Source organism: Paroedura picta, chromosome 9 (assembly GCF_049243985.1).
Source record: "Paroedura picta isolate Pp20150507F chromosome 9, Ppicta_v3.0, whole genome shotgun sequence".
In the NCBI taxonomy this organism is placed as follows: Eukaryota; Metazoa; Chordata; class Lepidosauria; order Squamata; family Gekkonidae; genus Paroedura; species Paroedura picta.
In genome coordinates, this window is record NC_135377.1 from 9,258,138 (window position 1) to 9,281,380 (window position 23,243).

The 23,243-nt window shown below is 49.6% G+C and overlaps 1 long non-coding RNA gene across 3 annotated transcripts in view; it reads right to left on the reverse strand.

The window, feature by feature from the left end:
* LOC143844417 (uncharacterized) overlaps nt 1-22,866 on the reverse strand; it is a 142,414-nt gene extending 119,548 nt beyond the window's left edge. For all 3 annotated transcript variants that reach the window (XR_013233975.1, XR_013233976.1, XR_013233974.1), the window contains exon 1: nt 22,645-22,866. This is a non-coding gene — a long non-coding RNA (uncharacterized LOC143844417). The remainder of the gene's footprint in view (nt 1-22,644) is intronic.
* Between the last annotated feature and the right edge of the window lie 377 nt (nt 22,867-23,243).

The window sequence follows — 23,243 nt, forward strand, 5'->3', positions numbered from 1 at the left end:
AAAAACCAACTCTTCTTCTACATTGGATGAGAGACCACCCAGGAAGTGTAGGGTCTCCACACACAGGCAGGCAATGTCCAACCCCCTCTGAATGTCTACTACCTTGAAAGAAACTACAGGGTCACCATAAGTCAGATAAGACTTGACAGCATTCTCCGGCACCAACGTATATCTGTTCCACTTAATATTTCTGGCAAGGACTTGGAGGAGGAGCTGGACTCATGGCTTAAGTGCCATTCAGCGCTTGACGCCCACTCAGGGCAGCTGTCCCGCCCTTGAGTGTCTCCTTCTCCAACCGGCTTGCCTGTCTGTCCAGCAGCCAGCCAACTGCCTTCCATCCCCCACTCCTGACCACCCCCCTCCTCCTTCCACTTCCCTCCGAGGCTCGGAGGCTGCAGATGGAATGGAGACCTAGGTTGCCTGTCTCATGATTCCTCCATGCCTACCGCCCCTCTGCCTATCATACTGAATCCAATCATACCTGCTGTTTTCATTTACCAGCTACTGTCACTTTGCCTGCGAATGTTAATCAACGTTTGAAGTCACTCTGCTCTCTTAGCTAGGACAGACGGACCTGCGTTCCAGCTGTATCTGAAGAAGCAAGTCTTGAGGGTGTTCCTAGACTCTGGATGCTTGTTCTTTCCTCCTGCAAGGCTGGTTAGGCTAAGAGTGTGACTGGTCCAAGAGCAAAACAACAGAACGCTAGATAGATGAATGGATTCAATATAAGCCATGTGTTCAAGGGAGAAAGAGCAGCCAGGTATGGAAGCACATACTCCTTTTGAACTCTGGTGCTGGAGAAGACTCTTGCGAGTCCCTTGGACTGCAAGGCGAACAAACCGGTCAGTCCTGGAGGAGATCAGCCCTGACTGCTCCTTAGAAGGCCAGATCCTGAAGATGAAACTCAAATACTTTGGCCACCTCATGAGAAGGAAGGACTCCCTGGAGAAGAGCCTAATGCTGGGAGCGACTGAGGGCAAAAGAAGAAGGGGACGACAGAGAATGAGGTGGCTGGATGGAGTCGTTGAGTAATTTCTATTTCATTGCCTAAGGAAGGGCGTGTGCACACGCAAGCTCACACCTTGAACAAAACTTTGTCAGTCTTAAAGGTGCCACTGGACTCAAATCGTCGTTCTGCTACTGCAGACTAACCCGGCCCTCTATCTGGGACTAAAACAGACCCACAACTCCCCTCGGTCTCCAAAAAGTGAGTCTTCCATTACCTTTTGGCGAAGGGGAGCTGTGAACAAGTTCCAGGGAAAACAGTGTGGATACGCAAAACGCCAGATATAAATCATTAATAACGGTGAGCAGCAAGGGCGACTCAAACAGGCCTGCTTGATGCTTTAACTAATCGTTTAATTTTAGTTACTTAATTAAGCACATTAATTGATTGAGCGGCAAAGTACCCTCCGAAGCTCGGTGCAGCCTCCTATCTGTGTAATTCACGGCCTTACAGTGGTGCTTAAATTAATCTTTGTGTTGATGTTAGGAGGGTTATGATATTGTTACGTTTCCATCTGGGTAATGACTTGTCGGACAAGATGGAACCGAACCTATTAATCTTCCACAGCCGGGACTGGAGGCAGAGGAGTCAAAGAATCTTAGCAAGAGGGAACGAAACCAAACCTCTTATGTCCCAGGTGCAAGATCAGAGCATCTCTATACCCTCCAGAACAGTGGTCCCCAACCTTTTTATCACCGGGGACCACTCAATGCTGGGGACCACTCACCGGGGACCACTCAACGCCTTTTACTAAGGCCCGGTAAGGGGGGGTATTTTACTCCTCTACTCTCAACCACTGCCCTACCGCTCTCTGATCACAAGTTATGAACTGGAAAGATGGTGATTCAAAAGTCCGTGCCAGAAACCCACCAGGATGCCTCAGATAGCCATGCAAAACGCCATGGATGCGATTTTCGGCAGCTCCCCCCAGCAACTCCCCCACCTCCCAAAAAATGCTGTTGAAAACTGCCAGTGTTCCCCCAAGAGAATCAACCACGCTGCAGAGGAAAAGCAGAAAGTTCCCTTCTGTGAGCTGGTTGGACCCAGGGCTCAAGCCACTGAGGACCTGCAGGTCTTCCCATACAGGGTTAATGCCAAGACGACTGAGATAATGACCACGTAGCAACTGGGCCCCTAAAAATGCATTACAAAGCCAAAGCCGCTGCACTTATCCAGAAGAGAAAGCCGTTTCCTTATGGAGCCCATTCCCCCAGTCGACTTCTGCCCCTGAACGAAACCACAAACCGCAAAAGTGTGCCAAGCAGCTTGCAAAGACCATTAGCCAACCTTGCCTGGGGGGAAATGCTCTCCCATCTGCAAATAAAAGGATGCAAGGAGGTCACCCAGCCACATCTGAAACCCTGGGCACCTGCAGCCTCCCAGATTTAACTTCCTAAGAGCATCCCAATGACAGAGGAAGCAAGCAACATCAAGGGCGTTCTCTTACTACCGGTAGTAGAAAAAGAGCCAGAGTTCAATAGCACCTTAAAGACTAAAAAAAACCTGTGGCAGAACAAAGTCTTGAGTCCAGGGGCATCTTTAAGCCCAACACCGTTTTAGTCAAGGCATAATAAAGTTTTTGTGCATAAGCACACTTCATCCGATACTGTGAGACAGAATTTCCTCAACTGTTACACACAGGTGGAGGGGTACCTGTTGACTTTAAGTAGCAGAGCTTTTCTGCCATCCAGATTGGTCATGGTCTTCGGATTCGGGGCTTTATACCATTGAGGAGGGCCACTGTGTTAGTCTTTCCCATAGCAGTGAAGAAGAGCAAGATTCGATAACACCTTAAGCACTGACTCAATGTGTGGCTGGAGAGGAGTTATCGTGAATCACAGCGGTATCTGAAGCAGTGAGCGATAACTCAGTGCAGGGGTCCACAGGAGATCCAGAGGGGGCCCATGGCCTTTGCCCCTCCTGCCTTACTGGACTCCGTCACAAGCTATGGAAGCTGTTGCGAGCATGAGTGAGTTGTTCTCATGGTTTCTGCACCTCAGAGGGGGAAAAGCCTGCACACCTACTCCTGGCTTAAACCACCTCCTGTTTCTTCTCCCCTCTGTCCTCCACGAGGCTGCCCGTTATCATGGGTGGTGATGTCACTTCCGGGAGCGCACCAAGAAGGCGTGGCCAGCTGGCATCACTTCCGGGACTTCTCGAGGCCAGAAAAATTCTTGCTGGGCCTCCTCCATGGTCAAAAAGTTTGAAAATAGTAACTAACAACAGGTATCCCCAGTTACCAATGAAATTTTCATTCACCAATCACCTCTATCTCAGATCACTCATTTGCTCATTCATTCCAGGCCTCAGATCTCCCACAAATCCCTCCCTCATTCCTAGTGGGCCCACTGATCCCTGAGTGTTCCCTGAGTAGTAACTTGTTTGTGTGTCTTAAGCGCTGTCAAGGCATTGCTGGGGTGCCAATGGCCCAAATCTACTGTATTTTGTTTGCTGTCTTTGGTAGAATTCCCAAACAGGGATCCGTGGACGCCCGGGGGGGGGGGGCCATGGGAGCTCCAGATGGGGTCCACAGCCTTTCCCCTTCTGCCTAAATGGACTGGGCCACAAGCTAGGGAACTGCCTACTTTGCCTGGGGATCTTGGTGGGTGAGCCGTGGGGGCAAAAATAAAGGGGGGGGGTATGTTATGGTGCAGTATGAGGCTTCCGGAACATCTTCTCGGCTCCTCCCCTTTTTTCCAACCTGTATGAGGCAAAGCTACTGTAGCAATAGTAAAAGTGGGTGGAGGGAGTGAACGACCATTGGACTTACCGAAGACGGTCCTTCTTCCCTGGAGTACAAGGGACATCTTCAAGGATGGGCTCTCCCTGAGAAGCCGAAGGGAAAACCCATCCTTGCAGATGTCCTCCGATTCAGGGGGAGAAAGAAGGGTGCAGGTGGTTATGTCACTTCCAGGGGGCGTGGCAGGAAGGCGTGGCCAGCTGACATCACTTCCGAGAGTCCTCAAAGCCTGAACGTTTATTTCAGGGGCTCCTCCACAGTCAAAAACTTGAAAAAGGCTGGCCTATGGTACTATCGCCGAAACGAAAGGCCGCTTCCAGAGCATGAAAGAAAAGCGACATGTAAATATTTTAAATGCGCACACGTGCATTGTCTCCCTTTTCCCTGCGAGCAGTCCTCGAACGGGAAGCGCAACAGAACTCTGCCTTTCAAGATGGCTGCATGCATTATTGATGCCGCTTTAAATTATTAAACGCCGGCGCACATGTATGCACGCGCATGATTTAATGGAATTATGGCATTCATGATTCATGGAAAGTTGTTTGTCTAGCGCAATCTTTAATTCATGCTTGTAAGCAGGCTTTTGAGGGTGAAAATTAGGAAAACACAATCCCCCCCCCTTAATTCCTTCCACGTCCACCCATGCTCTTAGCATATAGTATTAATACCAACCGGTTTACAGCAATATAACATAATTTATTTAAGGATGAGAGAAACTAGGGCTTGGGAGATGGACTGTCTTGTAGCTGAGCTAATGATGCGGCTGGCACATAACAGGGATTTTGAGATGCTGGGCTCCAGACAGGCACCCGACTTCTCCTTTGGGACTGGCCCAGTCACGACACCAGGGATAGAATTCTCTTTGAGGTGGCAAAGGGATGTCAGGACTGTACCACTCCAGGTTCCAAAAGGGGGGTGAGGCGTTCACGTGATGGAATGCTCCTCCAGATAATAAAATCCCTTCCTGCCAAACACTGGAGCATGCCGCAGAGAGAAGCAAGGCAAGAACCTTTGTGAATCACAGAGCTGGAAGGGGTCCTCCAGGGTCATCTAGTCCAACCCCCAGAGTCCAAGAGCACCTTAAAGACTAACACAATTTGTGGCAGGAGAGGAGCTTTCGTGAGTCACTGCTCACTTCCTCAGAAGCCCGGACACAGGCTTAGCACCAGTGTGGGAAGTCTGCTGGAACCCAACTCAGAAAAATGGCATTCCCTTTAGATTACTCCGCAGCACCAAATAAATCACAGTTGCATATGGTGTCACACCAGTGCCTCAATAGACTTATTACAGTTTTTCTTCTTTTGAGAAACAGCATCAAGTTAGGCTCCTTGCCCAACACCCACACGCCAGCTCTGGAAGACCCAGATTTGAATCCTTACCAATGCCCTGGAAGCTTGCTGGGTAATTTTGTCCCAGTCAGTCTCCCACCCAAACTCGCAGGGTTGTTGTGAGGATAAAATGGAAGAGAGGAGAATGCTCTCCGGTACTTTGGGACCCCATTAGAGAGGAAAGTGGGGTGTAAATGAATTAAATAAATAGATCAATCTTCACCTGGGCAGCATGATTACAGAACTAACCACCAACCACTGGATTATTCATCCAGCCATCCACCACCATCTGTGAGACACCCCAAAGGATGTTTATTGATTATAAACAGCCACATTCAGGCACCAATAAAAGGAGCATTTCCTCTCTCCGAGACGTTCCACTGCTGACCTTAAGGTTCCCGCACATCAACAAAGAAACTTTGAAAGGGAGGTTCCACTGCCAGACAATGCTGAATTAAAACCCGTTCGCAACTTCTGACCCTGCTGAACTTGGAATAAAGTCTAGCTGGTTTATTTTTAGACTCCCTGACGGACGTTTAATAAACAAATCCTTCAGGGCATCTGACAACAGATGCAATAATTCAGGATTGCAACCTGAAAATATAACCCCCCAAAACCCCAACCTATTAGAAATATCAACTTACAAAGAAGGCAATAAGGAACAGCAACTAATTTATAATTGAATGACGAAATCAAAACTCTCCACAAACATTCAAACAGCCCTAAGAGTTAAATCACAGTAGCTGAAACATCAACTCCGAGTAAAAACAAAGAAACGTCGCTACAGGGCAATCGAAGTATGCAGTTTCAGCTTGTTTGGTGAGCTTTGCTCTGCTTCCAAGACACCAACCCGGATTTTTGAGCACACAACAAAATGGGGGTAAGTCTTCAAAGAGATGCTGCCTCATAACTGACCAATGAGGGTCCAGCTTCATAAAGGTAGCAGGAAAGCCTTTGGGAAGATTGCACATTCAGGTTGGCCCGGAGCATTATATACAAATCCCTGAAGATTTTCATGCCATTGAACTGTTGCCAAGTTGTAGCTCACAGAAATTCACCAGCACAGTCCAGACAAAGTAGGGGGTCCAGTCGATTTCAGCTGACTGTGCGGATAAATAGGCACATTTATTCCCTGTGTGCTGGTCACCCTGGTGCAAACAAACCATTAAGGCCTCAAAACTGCCTATAGGCTGAAAAACTTTGGGGACCCCAGACCTAGGATCAAATCCCTACTTGCCATGAAACACTGAGGCTGTTTACGCACTGGGAACTTTGCTGCCCTGGCTCCTGTGCTGGAGCACAAACCGGGGCGGACGAAGTGCACCAGGCCAAATGTTCCCCCGTGCAGGAGCAGGAAGAGGCGCGGCAACCTGCCCCTGCTCATACTCCAGCCTGCAGCCCAGCATAGTCTCCGGGGTGGAAATGGTCTGAGTTACTTTGAACCACTCATTCTCCTTCAGTGGGGGAAGTCATCCAAACTGGTTAGGTCCCGCCTTCTCTTGCTCCAGGCAGGGCTATGCAAATTTGTGTCGACTGTACTGGCTCGGAGCGAGGCTGACCCTTCAGTTTTAATTGCCCTGCCGCTCCATCGGGACGCTCAGAGCACTGTCCCTCTGCCTGCTTGTCCAGGTCGATTCTTTCTACATCCTGAAATGAGAATGGAATCCTTAGGACAGGGGTAAGTCAATCTGTGGCCCTCCAGATGATCATGGACTACAATTCCCATGAGCCCCTGCCAGCAAATGCCATGGACATCTGGAGGACCACAGGTTGACTACCCTGGCCTTAGAAAGTGATCCAGGGTTCAGTGAAATTCTTTGAAGTTCTTTTCCAATCCTCTTCAAGAACACAAAGTTATTTGAAGCCCCTCGTGGATGGGGGCGGGACGGGGAGTAAGAGAATGAAGTCATGCTTTACTGGAACTCCTATTGTACTAAGTTTCCACATGAATCAAGATTATTAAAAAAGAAAGCACTGACCAAACAATGAGAAGCCTGATTATCAAACGGACCAGATTATCTTTTCCAAAAGAAATTGGCACACTTCATGTTCTGGGTGGACAGACACATTGGGGATTTCCACACGCCATAAATACAGTGAAATGGTTACCTAATGTAGGCGTTATATTCCGGCTGCTTCGCAAGACATCGCCCACATCCAGCATCTGGCCAGTTGACAGCTCACAACATCCTCCATTTTAAAACACAAGTTCGGGAATCACATAAAGTGGATTCACCAACCTAAAAAGTGTGATCCACTGGTGGACAATCAGCAGAAGTAACATATGGAGGCTCAAATGCGCTACAGTTGTCTGCATCATCCCGCCCTCGCATCCGCCTCCCTCTCCATTGTTCCCAGGAACGAGAATTTCTTTCTTTTTAAAAATGGTGATGTGCCTGGAGCAATGAATAGGTGGACATGCATGTAGTCGATACCAGAAAAAAATAATTTTTTCCAGTGTTGTAACACAAAGCATGCCCCTCCAAAGTTTTCTTCTCCCAAAATCAGGAACTATATTAATTTTTCAAACGACTTGTGATCCCATAAAGGATGGCATTCAAAAGACACTATGCATCTATGATTCTATACATAGGCATTGCAACAGATAAGTATGGTTTAAAAAAAAAATCAGCTGGCATCACGGGACCTTAAAACTGCATCAAAATATGGAGGAAGGGGATTGGTTGCCTGCATTGATTGACATTTGGAAGTGTGACGCATATAAGGCGTGTTGCTCTCTTCCGCCATTTCCAGCAGTGGATGTGGAGGATGAGACGTGCTTAAAGGCGGCAAAGGTGAGACAGAAAAAGGTAATGGGGCTGGAAAATGCTATACAGTTTTGCGCTTTGCCATTCTGCTGGCGTAACACAATTTTTAGTAATGTGTGGAAATGCCCATAATATAAGTTTCCCTGTTAGTATATCAACTGTGTAGACCAGGAGGTCCGAACCAGAGCTCCCTGGGGCGCCATGAGAGCTCCCCAAGGGCTCCTAGGCCTGTCTCTTATATCCTGCCTTATCGGATTCAGCCACAATCCCAGCTCAGTTGCGGGGCTCCGTGAAGCCTAAAAAATAGTTCAAGGGCTCCTCCACGGACAAACGGTTGAAAAAGAATGGTATGCATAAATCAAGGTATTTGCTAATACCAGCTGACATTCGATGACCATCTTTGTGCACAAATGTCCTTAGAGAAGATAAGGAAAATATACACATTTTCCTGCTCACAACACCAACAGGTTGGCTGAGCAGGGAGAAATCAATTTCCAACTGGGTTTCCAGACTTCTGAACCCTAATCTCTGTGGCCAAATGCTAAAGTTATAGCCAGTAAGATCCTTCTTCAGAGCACTAGGTCAGGCTGTCTCAACCAGGATTTCATGACGGCCATGATAAAAAGGTAAAGGTATCCCCTGTGCAAGCACCGAGTCGTGTCTGACCCTTGGGGTGACGCCCTCTAGCGTTTTCATGGCAGACTCAATATGGGGTGGTTTGCCAGTGCCTTCCCCAGTCATTACCCTTTACCCCCCAGCAAGCTGCCTACTCATTTTAAAGATCTCGGAAGGATGGAAGGCTGAGTCGACCTTGAGCCAGCTGCTGGGATTGAACTCCCAGTCTCATGGTCCGAGCTTCAGACAGCATGTCGGCTGCCTTACCACCCTGCGCCACAAGAGGCTCTCAATGGCCATGACGGCGGTTTTCAAATGGGTGGGAGTACATTTTTATATATTTTTTTTTAATTTGCTAAACATTTGTCGAGTGATATTACCATATATGTCGAACCCCCATCCCCAAAGGTCAATGTTGGGCCAGGAGGGGGTGGGAAGAGGAGGGGCCCCAGGTCAGTGGCTAAACAGCTTTGCTTCCCATCCATATTCTTGCACAATGGCGCCACTTTTCCACCCGTTTTCCCGAATGGGTGGGAGTTAATTGATTTTTTAATATATATATATATATATATATATAAATTTATTAAACATTTATTGGGTGATTTGACCATATATAGTCATGGCGACCCACTCCCTCCCAAAATAGCCAATGATGGGATGGGGAGCGGCCCCTGGTAGGTGAATATACAGGTCTGCTTCCCAACCACATTCTGCACAATCGTGCCTCTTCTGGGCTTTTCCCAAATCTTGAGGAATGTTTCAGGGGGTTCTCAACAGTCCGAAAGTTGAGAAAGAATGACCTAGAGCAGGGATAGTCAAACTGCGGCCCTCCAGATGTCCATGGACTACAATTCCCATGAACCGCTCATGGGAATTGTAGTCCATTGACATCTGGAGGGCCGCAGTTTGAATAACCCTGATCTAGAAAAACAAACAGTTGTGCAAAGGATCTATGCAGCATCTGCGAGAGCTACGCACCCCCGGCTGGCAACGTTAACACGTTGCTGCAGCACCGTTCAAACGGACCCCTGAGCCCACGCAAAGGGAAAGAGCTTTCACCTTGCCAGCCTGGCATTTCAAGCCCGGCCTGACAGCAGGGACTCTGGTCTGGGTAACACACTCGCATTCAAGGCCCAACTCCCCGTCCGGCCAGCTCAGGGCTCCGGCCCAGCCCCGAGACAAACGTCTCAATGTAGTCCAAAGGGGAGGGAAAGCGAAACATTGGACAGAAAACAGCCTGTTCCAAGCCCTCTCTCGCAATCCCGCCGTCCAGCCCTGTTTTACTGGAAAACATAAACGGGGTGCCCGAAAGGAGCACGCCCGCTTTTCAAACCTGAGCCAGGTTTATTAAGAAAACCATAAAACGGAGTGGCAAGGTCCAACTGCAGCCCCTGGGAAGGAGGTCTGTAATCTGTATTTCTGTTGCTTGGCCAAAGGAGAAAGGGGGGGGGGGAGAAGAAAGAGCCCTGGACCATGACTAGATTTACACCCTGTGCAGTAATAATTTCGGCTCATCACTGGGCCTTCTGTGCTCCTCGGCTTTTTTTCATGTCTGGCCGCTTCTCCTCTCCTCTCCCGAGCAAGAGATACAAGATGAAGAGGGAGGAAAAAGCGGGGGGGGGGGGGGGGAGAGAAGCAGCCGTTTGTGGCAAAAGGCAGGGAATGGCAACCTAGCATGTAATTACTTTGAACAGGGAAAATAACCTCCTCTCTGTAGGTTTCCCATTTTAAGGCAGAACCACCACAAAAGGGGGGGGGGGGGAGGTGAAGACCACAAAACCCATCCGGCTGTCCTCCTACTTCGAGGTGCAATCACTGTGTTGAAACCAGAAAAGAGCCGTTCCCGAGCAAGCGGAGACACGATTTATGGTTGCATGCCTGGAGTTTTGAAAAGATACCAGCAGGAAACACGAAAAGGGGTGGGGGAGAGAGAGAGTCCCTATATGCTGGTATGTGCTAGCAGGGGCTCGTGGGAATTGTAGTCCATAGACATTCTAGAGAGCCATGGTTTGGCCACCTCAGCTGTAGGGCAGCAGTCACTGAGATGTAGGATCTCCAGCTCTGGGTGCGGAAATACCTAGAGATTTGGAGGGCGGAGTCTGGAGAGGACGGGGATCGGGGCGTGTGGAGGGACCTCAGCAGGGTACGAGGCCATAAAGCCTACCCTCCAAAGAAGCTGTTTTTCTCCAGGGGTTGCTTTCTCAACCAGGGTTTTCTTAAACCCTGGGGTTTCCAGACGGCCCTGCTCAAGACAGTTCATTACCAGATTAAAGAGCTGCAATAAAAGAAAGCATCAGTAAAACACTATGCAGACTTTATATTTTCAATATATGTTATAGGCTGAGGTTTGGTTGCAGAGGGTCTTCTTGGCATGCAGAAGGTCCCAGGTTCAATCCTCGGCATCTCCAGTTAAAGACCAGGTCGTAAGGGTTTCAAGGGGACCATGGGGTTTCTTCACACCCCTGGGAGAGTTTCTTGAATGAGTGGGAAAAAGTCCCAATCTGCAAACATTAGATAATACACTTTCAATGTGCTTTGGCAGCTGGGTTTTCCTGTGCAGAACAGGAAAATCTCCTTCTAAAGTGCATTGAAAGTGCATTATCTATTGTGTGCAGAATAGGACAAAGGCTGAACTAGCAGGTGACGTAAAACAACTCTGCCCTGAAAAGCCACTGCTGGTCCAAGTAGCCTCACCAGCTCACGGGCTCATGTTTTGGGGAGAGGCCGTGCCTCTGTAGAAGAGCATCTGCATGGCCTGCTGAATCTCCCAGGAAGTGATAGGAACGACCTTGGAGAGCTCCTGCCAGTCTGAGCAGACAATACTGGCCATGTGCCCAGAAGCCAGGGCTACTTCCATAGAGTTCACTGAAGAGTAGACCAGTGCTCCAGAAGCATTAAATAGCAATAACTATGCTAGGTGGTATCCTGCTTTTACTGCATTGTCTTCTACCTTCGCAAATTACATTATTGCATTATTTATAATACGCCTCAGGCAGCTTAATGTTTGCACTGTTGTTCTGTAATCCAGGTCCTAAGGAAGGGTTCAGCATTGAAACACACATATATTCCTGGGCTCTGCATGACTCCGGGTTCCCGTGTCTTCCTTCCACCTGCTAACCAGGATGGGGAAATGACATCTGAAACCAGAACACACGCAGAGCGAGCCAGCCTATCCTACTTCACAAAATGGATGCGGGGAAGGGAAGGGAGGGGAAGAAAGCTTCAAATGGAAGATATTCCAAGAAAGGTACAGGCTCACGCAGGAGACAACTAATGCCGAATAACCTAAAACTGCCAAATCCCACTAGGTTTAAGGCAGTGGTTCTCAACCTGGGGGTCGGGACCCCTTTGGGGGTCAAACAACCCTTCCACAGGGATCGCGGCAGGGCAAGCAGCATGGCCGGGGGGGGGGGGGGCATCAGCACAACAGCCTTGCAGGGTAGATCAAGATAGAGCATTCATCTGTCTGGAGCAGTGGAAAAGAATGAGATCGGCATGGTGGGACAAGAGGCAGAACTGAACTGAGAAACCCTGGAGAAAAACCAATTTATATACAACCATGAAGGCCTGGAGGATCACTGTCCATGGGGTCGCGATGGGTCGGACACGACTTCGCACCTAACAACAACAATGAACAATGGTTCTTCATGCCATTGGTCAGTTCCGGTTTCTGTGAAAGAACGCCTGCATAATGTTATGGTTGGGGGTCATGAGGAACTGTATTAAAGGGTTGCGGCATTTTTAAGGGAACGCGGTCCCTGCTTCAAGAGGAACAGAGCTCCCATTTCAGAATGTCCCGATCTCGTGGCAAATATGCCCAGTAGCATATGCACTGGAAAATCCCATTTAGGAAAGATGCCGTTAACAGCAGCCGAGATGCCCATGCACCCAAAGAGGCTGGGGAAAACACAATGCGTAGCAGTGTTGAGAAATTTTCAACAGCGAAGGTAATGAGTCAGGGAAATAACAGAGGACCACCTTTCATCGCCTTGTTTAGGAAACATTTGCTTGCTCCTTACAGCCTTTCAGCTGAGATTTCCACCCCCCCACCACCCCCCTTATGCCTCTGTTCCTCTAAACAGCAAGGGTGCTAAATCTTCCGCCCAGGCTGTTTAGCTGTCCAAAGCCAGAGGCCTGCCGTGCAATCTATCCAGCGTTTAACTGAAATGACCTCTGAGATTCATGGCCTGAGGAGGCGGCAGCGGGCCTCGCTTTGCGCCAAAGACCGCTGCAGGCAGCTGCCAAGGCTCAGAACAGGGGCTTGGACCGAGCGTGTTTTCCCCGTCATGGACGCGGCCTCCACGGGCACCAGACTTTCTTGGAAGGACGCTGTTTGGTCGATGCGAGCCAAGAGCCTAAAGCCTGCTCTCTCTGTCTCGAGGCCCTGCCGCAGAACGACACCAGAGAGTCCCATCTTCAGGTTTCCCCCATTAAATGCTGCTACGTGCCAACCCCATCAGGTTTTGTAAACCGACGGAGCCGATCCTACCTCTGGGTCCCACTGCATGTTGGCAGGCCTTCCTCCAAGTCTAAATAAAGGACAGAGTGGCCCGAGGTGACTCTAGAGCAGTGGTTCTCGGCCTTCCTGATGCCGCGACACTTTAATCCAGTTCCTCGTGCGGTGGTGACCCCCAACTATAAAATTATGCAAGGGTTCTTTCACAGAAATTAAACCGAAACTGACCAATGGCGTTGTCAGGATTGTATATAAATTGGTTTTTTTCCCCGGGGTTTCTCAGTTCAGTTCTGCCTCTTGTCCCACCATGCCGATCTCACTCGGCATGTTTGGTGTAGTGGTTCGGAGTGCAGACTTCTAATATGGCATGCAGGTTCGATTCTGCGCTCCCCCACATGCAGCCAGCTGGGTGACCTTGGGCTCCCCTCAGGACTGATAAAGCTGTTCTGACCGAGCAGGAATATCAGGGCTCGCTCAGCCTCACCCACCCCACAGGGTGTCTGTTGTGGGGAGAGGAAAGGGAAGGCGACTGCAAGCCGCTTTGAGCCTCCTTCGGGTAGGGAAAAGCGGCATATAAGAACCAACTCTTCTTCTTTTCCGCTGCTCCAGGCAGAGTAACGTTCTATCTCGATCTACCCTGCAAGGCTGTTGTGTGAATGGGACCGCCCCCCCCCCAGCCAAGCGGAAATACCGCTCCCAAAGAAACACTGATTCCCACGTTCTCAAGTTCCACACCAGTAAATGTTCCTGGCAATGCTTTACACACACACACAGCCCAATCCGTGAAAACATCTGGCAGAGGAGGACGGTGCTAGCTACCCTGGCCAATGCCTATATATCATCCTGCACCAAGAGTGTCTTAAAAGCAGCAAACTCCCTATCTAGAACAGGAGTTCAGAGGGAGCCAAGCCTCCCTTCCCTCTCCAGCCATCTGACCTCAGCAGAATCTCGTGCTCCGAGACCAGCAAAAGTTATGTGATGCAACTGGGTGAAGTCAGAGCGCACGAATTGTCTTGGCACAGAACGGGCTGGCCACACTTTTATCGCATAGCACCACAAATACTCCTCCCCTTCAGGATGCGCTACAATAACCAAGGAGGCTCTGCTGGAGATGGACTTTGCACTCTGCAAGCCCTTGCTTCGTTTCCACTTGAACTTTTAAGTTCCACTGTTCAAAGGCTGGAATAGTTGCCACCACCTAGAGCAGGGGTAGTCAATCTGTGGTCCTCCAGATGTCCATGGACTACAATTCCCATGAGCCCCTGCCAGCGAATGCTGGCAGGGGCTCATGGGAATTGTAATCCATGGACATCTGGAGGACCACAGGTTGATTACCCCTGACCTAGAGAGCCAGCTTGGTGTAGTGCAGGGGTAGTCAAACTCCAGATGTCCATGGACTCCAATTCCCATGAGCTCCTGCCAGCGTTTGCAAACGCTGGCAGGAGCTCATGGGAATTGGAGTCCATGGACATCTGGAGGACCGCAGTTTGACTACCCCTGGTGTAGTGGTTAGGAGTGTGAACTTCTAATCTTAAGAGAGGGGGTTGATTCCGCGCTCCCCCACATGCAGCCAGCTGGGTGACCTTGGGCTCGCCACAGCACTGAGAATGAAAGCCGCTTTAAGACACCTTCGGGTAGAGAAAAGCGGCATATAAGAACCAACTCTTCTTTTTCTTCTTCTTTCAGCCTAGATTCAGTTCCAGACTAAGAGTAGATCTCAAGACCAGAATCTTGACCAGAATCAGAGCTTTTTCCTCTCTGTGCTGCTTTTACACACACTGAATAATGCATCTGCAGTATACTTTGCTCATAGTTGGCAGGCTGGTTCTTTTCTTCATTTTTTAATTTTCCTGTTGGATCAAACCAGTGGTCCATCTAGACCCGTGGCCGACTGGCTCTTCTGGAGAGCTAACGACAGGACACAGAGGCCAAGGCCTTCCCCTGATTAGAACACAAGAAGAGCCCTGCTGGATCAGGCCAGTGGTCCATCTAGTCCAGCATCCTGTCTCACACAGTGGCCAACCACTTCCTCTGAACAGTCAGCAACAGGGAATAGAGGCTGAGGCCTTTCCCTGAGGTCGCCTCCTGGCTCTGGGGTTCAGAAGTTGACTGCCTCTGAGTGTGGAGATCCCCCAAAGTCAACAGGTAGACTTATCCTCCATGAATCAATCGGTCTTTTCCCATTTTAAGGCTGGTTATTCCTGTGGCCATCACTGCATCTCAACTTCTTGACCATTGAAACATTCTTCAGGCTTCGAAAAACCCCAGAAGAGCTACGATCATGCATGATTGGGGAGCATAGCTGTGGACACGCCTACCCCAGGCCCCTCCCCTTCCCATCATTGGCTATTTTGGGAGGGGGTGGGTGGCGACATGACCATATATGGTCACACCACAAATAAATCTTTGACTAACTTTTTTTAATTAAAAAAATCAATTAACTTCCACCTATTGATCTATACTGACAACAGACTGTCCTCCTTCCTGCACTGTACACACACATACATAAAAGGTTTCCAGAATTCCGGCTTTCAGACTTCTGGCTGTAATTTTAGAATTTAAAAAATGGTTTTAATGTGCCTAAACTGTACATGCTGTTCACTGTCCTGAGTCTGCCTCGGCAGAGGGGGCGGGTTACAAATTCAAATAAGAGACGATCAGAGGTGGTCTCCTATCTAAGCACTAAACAGGATTGAACCTACTTAGCTTCCAAGATCAGACTAACCAGGACTACCCAGATCAGGGCTTTGTCTACTAAGTGGGACAAATGCAGAAGGTCAGCAGGGGACAGCTATGCACCCTAAAACAGGCTTTCTAATCCAGGGTTTCATGCACTCCTGGGGTTTCTAGACTGCCCTGGAAGGGTTTCCCGAATGGGTGGGAGTCAATTAATTTTTAAATATGTTTTAAAAATGTGTTAAAATATTTATCGGGTGAGATGACCATATATGGTCATGTTGACCCACCCTCACCAGCCCAAAATGGCCAATGATGGGTCTGAAGAAGGTGGGGAGGGGAGGGGCTCTGGGTAGGCATGTGAAGAGTTATTCTTCCCAGCTATATTCTGCACGATCGTACCACTTCTGGGGGGTTTCAAAGCCTGGAGAATGTGTCAGGGGTTTCTCAATGGTAAAAATGTATTTATTTATTTAATTAATTTTATTTAGATTTCTATACCACCCTTCCCTACGGCTCTGGGCGCTTCACATTAAACGTTGTAGAATGTTTACATGGAATATTATAGTAAAACAACAAATAACAATCATATCATAAAATGGCATAACATAACCATAACATGGCTGCCCTAAAAGCAACGTATAAGTCAGAGCGGCTGTTTTTCCAGGATTCAGGTCCTCTTGCACAATGGGATTTTTTTCTCCTTAAACGCCAACAGCCCCCCCCCCCCCCCCGCCCATTGTTAAGCAACGCAATATTTACACTTCTGCATGGTAGGCTTGCTGTTCCACCCGGCACAGCTGTTCCTCCGCATGCAGTGAATCCCATAAACAGAAATTCCCTTTACAGAGGACTGCAGTTCATGACGGCACGCAGTTCCACAGGCCTGGGACCATAAAGGAGAGAGGGAGGGAGGGAGCCAGTCCATTGCAAACAACTCTGCCTCCAAAGCCACTCCAAAGCATTTCACGGATCAACTCTGGGCAGGGTGACTCAGAGGCAAGGGCCACCACATTCTTGGGACTAATTCTCAAGGACTTGTGCTCATGCCGGCTTAGATCCTTCCTATGCTCCTGGTTGGTGTAGCAGCCTTTATTCAGGAGAACTGGATATGCTTCTCCACTCCTCCTCCGCATGCAGCCAACTGGGTGACCTTGGGCTAGTCACAGTTCTCTCAGAGCTCTCCCGGCCCCAACTGCCTCATAGGGTGCCTGTCGTGGGGAGCAGAAGGAAAAAAATGTATAAGCTACTTTGAGACTCCTTCTGGTAGAGAAAAGTGGGATATAAAATATTCCCTGCTCTGTCTTCTTCTTTCACCCCATGAAGCCTGCTGGGTGACCTCAGGCTACTCACAGTTCCCACAGAGCTCTCTCAGCCCCACCTACTTTAGAGGGTGTCTGTTGTTGGGAGAGGAAGGGAAGGCGATCATAAGCCGCTCTGAGCCTCCTTCGGGTAGTAAAAAGCAGGGTACAAAAAGACCCTTCTTATCACAGCTAGTCTTCCAGGTTTGCTGCTCTTTTATACACAGTCACCGTCACAATAAGCAGTGTTCGACTGAACTTGGGACCTTCTGCATACAAACCAAACGCTCTACCAAGCCGATGTCCACCTGCTATTTTGTCCAAATATTTCCAGGTATTCCATGAAGGGGGGGGGGGGGGGTATCAGTTCAGATTCCAGTTTAGCTTTCATTGAGTTATGGTACCAACTTTCAGTGGGGAAGACCACTGCCTCGTACGTTCTCACTGGGACTTAAGGTGGAAACGCCAAGGCAATTAACATAGGCGACATTTAGTAAACGGTGCAGCAGGATTCAGGTTGAAGAACCAACCAGAAAACTGGGGGGGGGGGGACTAAAACAAAGTATAAGGATTTACACGACACATTAATTGATGCAAAAATTCATAGCAGGATCCTAGTTTCAGTAAACTAAACAGCATAGTATAGACTGCGCTGCCTAATAATGTTTTCAAGTCACTTTGTGTATCACCTATGGGTAGAGAAGCACTCTTGAGTTGTTCAAATTTGCAGGGGTTGCAGAAAGCCAAGAGCCCCCCTGACATCCTCAGGGCGTGGGGGCCACCACAGAGAAGGCCCTTGTACCAGCAAGTGCTGATTTTGCCCATTTGCAGGTTCACACATGCAAAGAACCTGCACACGCAAAGCGGTCACAAGGGAGAAAAGGAGAAGAGGCCGCGTCACAGATATGAGGCTCTGAGGCCATGAAGGGCTTTACGTGTGACAGCCAATACCTCAAACCAGCCTTTGACCATGGAGAAGCCCCTGGAATCATTTTTCAGCCCTTGAGGAGCCCCAGATGTCAGCTGGCCATGCCTCCCCACCACACTACCCACACCCGTAGACCTCCTTTTGCTCCCTCCCCTGTCTTTACTACTACCATGGCGGCTCTGCCTCATGTAGGCCTGAACGAAGAGTAAGAGCTGAAAAGACAGCCTAGACCCCCCCCAAAAAAATACCCTGCTGTCTCAGAGCTCCCAGGACCCCCTTCAGACCCTCATGCACTCCTGGCTGGGAACCCCTGCCTTAAACCGAGCCCAGCAACTGAGAGCAGCCAGTTCTAGATCAGGGGTGCACAACGTACAATTGTGAATTATGTGTGACTTCTCCCCGCTAAGAATTTGCAGTTGGCGCCACTTCTTCAGGCAGCCATTTTGAGCCGCCATCCACCGTCCAGTTTTAGAATTCCAAAGGTGTCCAAAGTTTAGGTCACCTTGAGGTGATACACTTATATGCCCCTTTACACTGCAAGTAGACAATCTGCAGAACTTAGTATTTCTTCTTTGGGAGGGGGAAAATCCCACATGAGGTAAATCCCCCACACGGCAACCTCATGCTTCCTAGAAGGTTCTACCCCCACATACACATACGCTAGCTTGTGATATATAAAGACATACTTTTCTCCTGGGAAGTGGTACAGCCTCCACTCTGAAGTGGTACAGCCCAGACAAAGGTATACCCTGTCAAAAATTGCTGGTTAGGGAGGGGGTGTCAAGCAACCCATGAAAAATACTGGAACAACCAACACTAATATTTACTGATTTTTAAAAAAATTCTGCCACTCTCACAAAGTCAAATGGACAAAGCTTACAAATACTAAAATTCACACACAGTTCATGTAATAAAAAATTAAAAAACGAGCTTGTGGGATGCTGATTTAGAAGGCGAAACAATATGGCCTGTATAAATAAAAATATCACGGCTCTGCGCCCTACACCCTTGATCAGCAGCTATTGTGCAAGGGTGTTGAGGGAAAAGTTTTCCAATGATCTAGTTCAGGGGTAGTCAAACTGCGGCCCTCCAGATGTCTATGGACTACAATTCCCAGGAGCCCCCTGCCAGCGTTCGCTGGCAGGGGGCTCCTGGGAATTGTAGTCCATAGACATCTGGAGGGCCGCAGTTTGACTACCCCTGATCTAGTTCCTTGTGTGAAATTTCCCGTCTCTGTAAATACAGTGTGTTTATCTATAGCCATCAGGGCTGCTGGGCTGCAAATTAGCCTAAATGTGGGATATTAGGCTAAATATAGGATATGAAGCACACCACAGAGCTTGCATGGGAGTGTACTTTGCCCTCCTTCATGAACATTATTTAAATCCTAGTGACATTATTTAAATGATTAATTTGGGCTAAAAACCACACCACCACTGGCAAGTTTGTTTGTCCTTTTGTTTCAAGAAGCCCCAATTCTGCACCCAACAAGGCCTCAATGTCTCCTCAATTCACTACCTCTTCCTCATATAAACCTAGGCACCGGCCAGGGTGTCTTGACCCCCCCCCCTTTCCACCCATCACACAAACATCACCAGAGGCCTTGAAGAGAAGCCCGGCACCCTTCCGCGTCTGACCCTCAATCCTTGGGGTCAGCAGGTGCGTCTAGGTCCAGAGGTCTCCGCACCGAGGTGCCAATCTTCCATCTCTGAAATAAAGGGCAGCAAGGATGGCTTTTATGTAGAGCCCAGGGCAAGACATTTCGCCAAATTCAAGGGAAACCATGACGGCCACCTGCGGGTTGCTAAGGAACCACAGGTGCAGTTTCCAATCTGCTCCATTCGGCAGGAGGCCGGCAAGGTAACGCGGCTACGTTCAGAGGCACCAGTCTGTGTACGTCGGCAGCGTTATACGTCTGTGGTGCGGCCATGTAAAATCGTAACAGCAGACGGAACAGAGCAGCTAGGGTCCACATCCCATCATCCCATCTCCAGGTGATCCAGGGAGCGATGCCCAGAAAGCAAAACAGGAGGGAGGTTGGCTTCCATGCTCTGAAGCAGTTGGGGACCATATGTCTTCATAACATGACATCACAATGCCCCTATTTCTGTTTTGGCCAAGGCAGTCCGCGAACGCAGATTCAAAATATCCATCCAAAAGTGCAAGTGGGACCAACAGAGTGGAGCGTTGGATGCACAAAGTGTCTTCAACCCGAAGAGGATTTTCAGCACAGAACAAACAAGACGGAGCTTCCATCTGTTCTTTTGAGGCAGAGACCGTCCTTGCGAGCGGCAACAAAGCATGGGGCTGGGCCTTAAGGCAAAACACGTGGCTCTGGGCATGCAAAGACTCATGGAGGTCGAAGAAAATGTGTGCTAGGTCCAGGGAGGCCCTTGATTCAAATTCTGCTTAGCCACTGGTCTCACTGGGTGACCTTCGAAAACTTATTCCTCCCAGCTGGAGCTACATAAATTGCGTGGAAGAAACAGAATTACCCACATGCACCCTCTTTTCTAAACTTCTTGCTATTGTCTTCTTCCGTAGACCATTGGGGGGGGGGATTAGAACCGGGGGGGGGGGGCTCTGGAAGAGCAATCCACCATGCTTGGTAACACACTGTTATTTTTTTTTAACTAATAATAATCATTGGGCCAAATGGAGAACGTAACAAATAAAACCACTGAAAGACATTCTATGCCAGTTTCAGCAAGAGGTGGAAACAAGAAGAACAAAATACATAATAATTTAAAAAGTACACCTTCAATCCATATCCCTTATGGAACACAACTTCAAATCCTGAATTATCAAAGCTACATCTACTAAATATTCCAGAATTTATGCTTCAGGAGCTCAACAGGGGTAACTTGGATAACATTATTAAAAATCTATATCTGCCATAGATAAGAAAGTATACAACCAAGCAAAAACATACAAGCAAACTGCCAATCCTGATTAATTTTCCAGGGGAAAAGAGTTGCATCGTTTTGTATTTTTTATGGGGAGAGAAGCTGTACAGATAATAACAAAATTAATATACATCTGCAATTCAGAAGATTTTGTCTGGATCTCAAATTGCAGAAAACTTCCACCAGTCATAAATCTTACTGTAGCAATTAATAATATAATAATAAGAAAATTATTGGAAAACATATTGGTACTGTTCAAGTGTCACTATAACAGGGGTAGTCAAACTGTGGCCCTCCAGATGTCCATGGACTACAATTCCCATGAGTACCTGCCAGAGAATGCTGGCAGGGGCTCATGGGAATTGTAGTCCATGGACATCTGGAGGGCCGCAGTTTGACTACCCCTGCACTATAATAATGATAATATACTTATTGGAAAACATACTGGTATTTTTTCAAGTGCCACTAGCAATTAATATTTTTAATGCATGCAAATAAAAGTCGTATATCAGATTTCACATTTAAAAAAAAATAACCTATGTATCGTGAATCCATTCAAAACCGGAAATGAGCTCTTCTCACACTGAGAGGGGGGAGGGGGCTTGACTAATTCTGTCCACCCATCACCAGGGACCTGTACAAATCCACCAACAGGCCCAAACATGTCAAATCCACGTCCAATTTGGGGAAGCCCCAGCAGACACAACCTCCGCCTTGCCAGTTCCCCATCTCCTCACCGAGGCCTTCCTTGGACCCCACAATATTCAGTATATCTCATGTCTGATCCAAACAGCAGAGGGGGGGGAGGAATGCAAATCCGAGAATCCTAGAGTGGGAAGGGGCCATCCAGGCCATCTAGTCCAACCCCCTGCCCAAAGGCAGGATCAGCCAAAACGTCGTATAAATGCAATAATAAACAGACAAACATTAAGATCTAAGAAGACTGTTACAGATTGATGATGGAAGGAGGCAAGTGGGCTTAACAGCCACAGTCCCTTGCTGCGGCCTAAGGATCAAAGAGGAAGGGGGGGTTGTGCTGAATTTTAGGGGTCTTTCTTTGTTTGTTTCCAGATCTGTCCGTTAGATGCTTCTCGCTGAGAAGGGGGTGGACTGGATGACCTTCAGGCCCAGCCGCTTCCTCCTATTCGACTCCCTGCCGGGGAGGGGGGTGCAAAGGCCAAGTCCCAGCTCTGCGGCAGCTTCGCCCCGTGGCCAAAGCCTGCCAAGATCGCCTCTCCTCCCGACTCTCACCCTCGATGGGTGCATAAGCGCGGGTGCCAACCACCCCCGGGGAGGGAGGGAGGGAGGGGGCCTGACGGCCGGAGAGCAGCCCTGCAGCCGGTCCCAAAGCGCCCCCAGAGTTTCCTGCTAAGGAAGAGGGGGGGGATCCCGGTGGAGGGGGGGGCAAGTGGAAGAAGAAGTTGCACGAGTCCCAGCCCGAAAAGCAAGAAGGGTGGGGGGGGGGGAGAAATCCGGAGCTGGCTCCCTCCCGCACTCTGGCGCTTGTGTCCTGCGGAGGAGGGAGGGGGGGCAGCCGTCTGCACGAGGCCAGGCCCCGTTGGGGGAGGGGGGCTGGGCCAAGCCTCTCCCCTCGACCCCGGGCCTGATGGATTCCCTTCCTCTGGAGGGGGGGGGGTCCTGCACGGAGGGGCTATTTGCAGCCCCCCATCAGCTCGCGGAGACGGGCTCCGACGGAGGGAGGCATACGTGCAGGGAGGGGGGGGGGAGATCCATCCCCGGCGCTTCCCCCCAAAAGGCGCGCGCCACCTGCAAACTTCTCGCCAACTTCCGAGGGCGGCGACCCCCTCCCCGCGAATGCAATGCACCGTCCTCCTCCTCCTCCCCCCCCCCCAAAAAAATTCCCCCCTCCCCCGCATCTCATCTCCCCTCCCCCCCCCCCTTCCTTTCCCTTTCACTTACCCCTCTCCTCTGCTCCCCGGGCCAGGCCGATCCGGCCCACGATCCCCGGGCGCTGCGAAGTCGGGGGCGCTTTTCCGGACGGGCCTCGGCCCCGATCCTCCATCCGCCGGGCCGGGGCGGCGAGCACCGCGGAGGCCTCCGCTATGCAGCGCGCCGCCCGTCCCCCATCCATGTGCTCGCTCTCCGGAGCACGCGCTCCGCCGCGCTCGCCTCGATGGAACGCCGGGCGGGAGAGGGAGGGAGGGAGGGAGGCGCTGTGACGTCACGGCCCCCAGCAGCCCAGCCGGCCCCGCGCGCGCCCGGCCGCCCTGCCCGCCTGCCGAGGAGGAGGAGGAGGAGGAGGAGGACGGGACCGGGCAGCCCTTCACCACTTGGGATGGGGAGATGGGGGATGATGCCTCAGGGCAGAAAGGACGGGAAAGCAGAAACCAGGTTCTGAACAGAGAATGCTATCACCATCCTAGAATCACAGAAGGAAAAGAAGAAGAGTTGGTTCTTATATGCCGCTTTTTTCCTTTATGTTCTTATATGCCGCTTTTCTCTACCCGAAGAAGGCTCAAAGCGGCTTACAGTCGCCTTCCCTTTCCTCTCCCCACAAC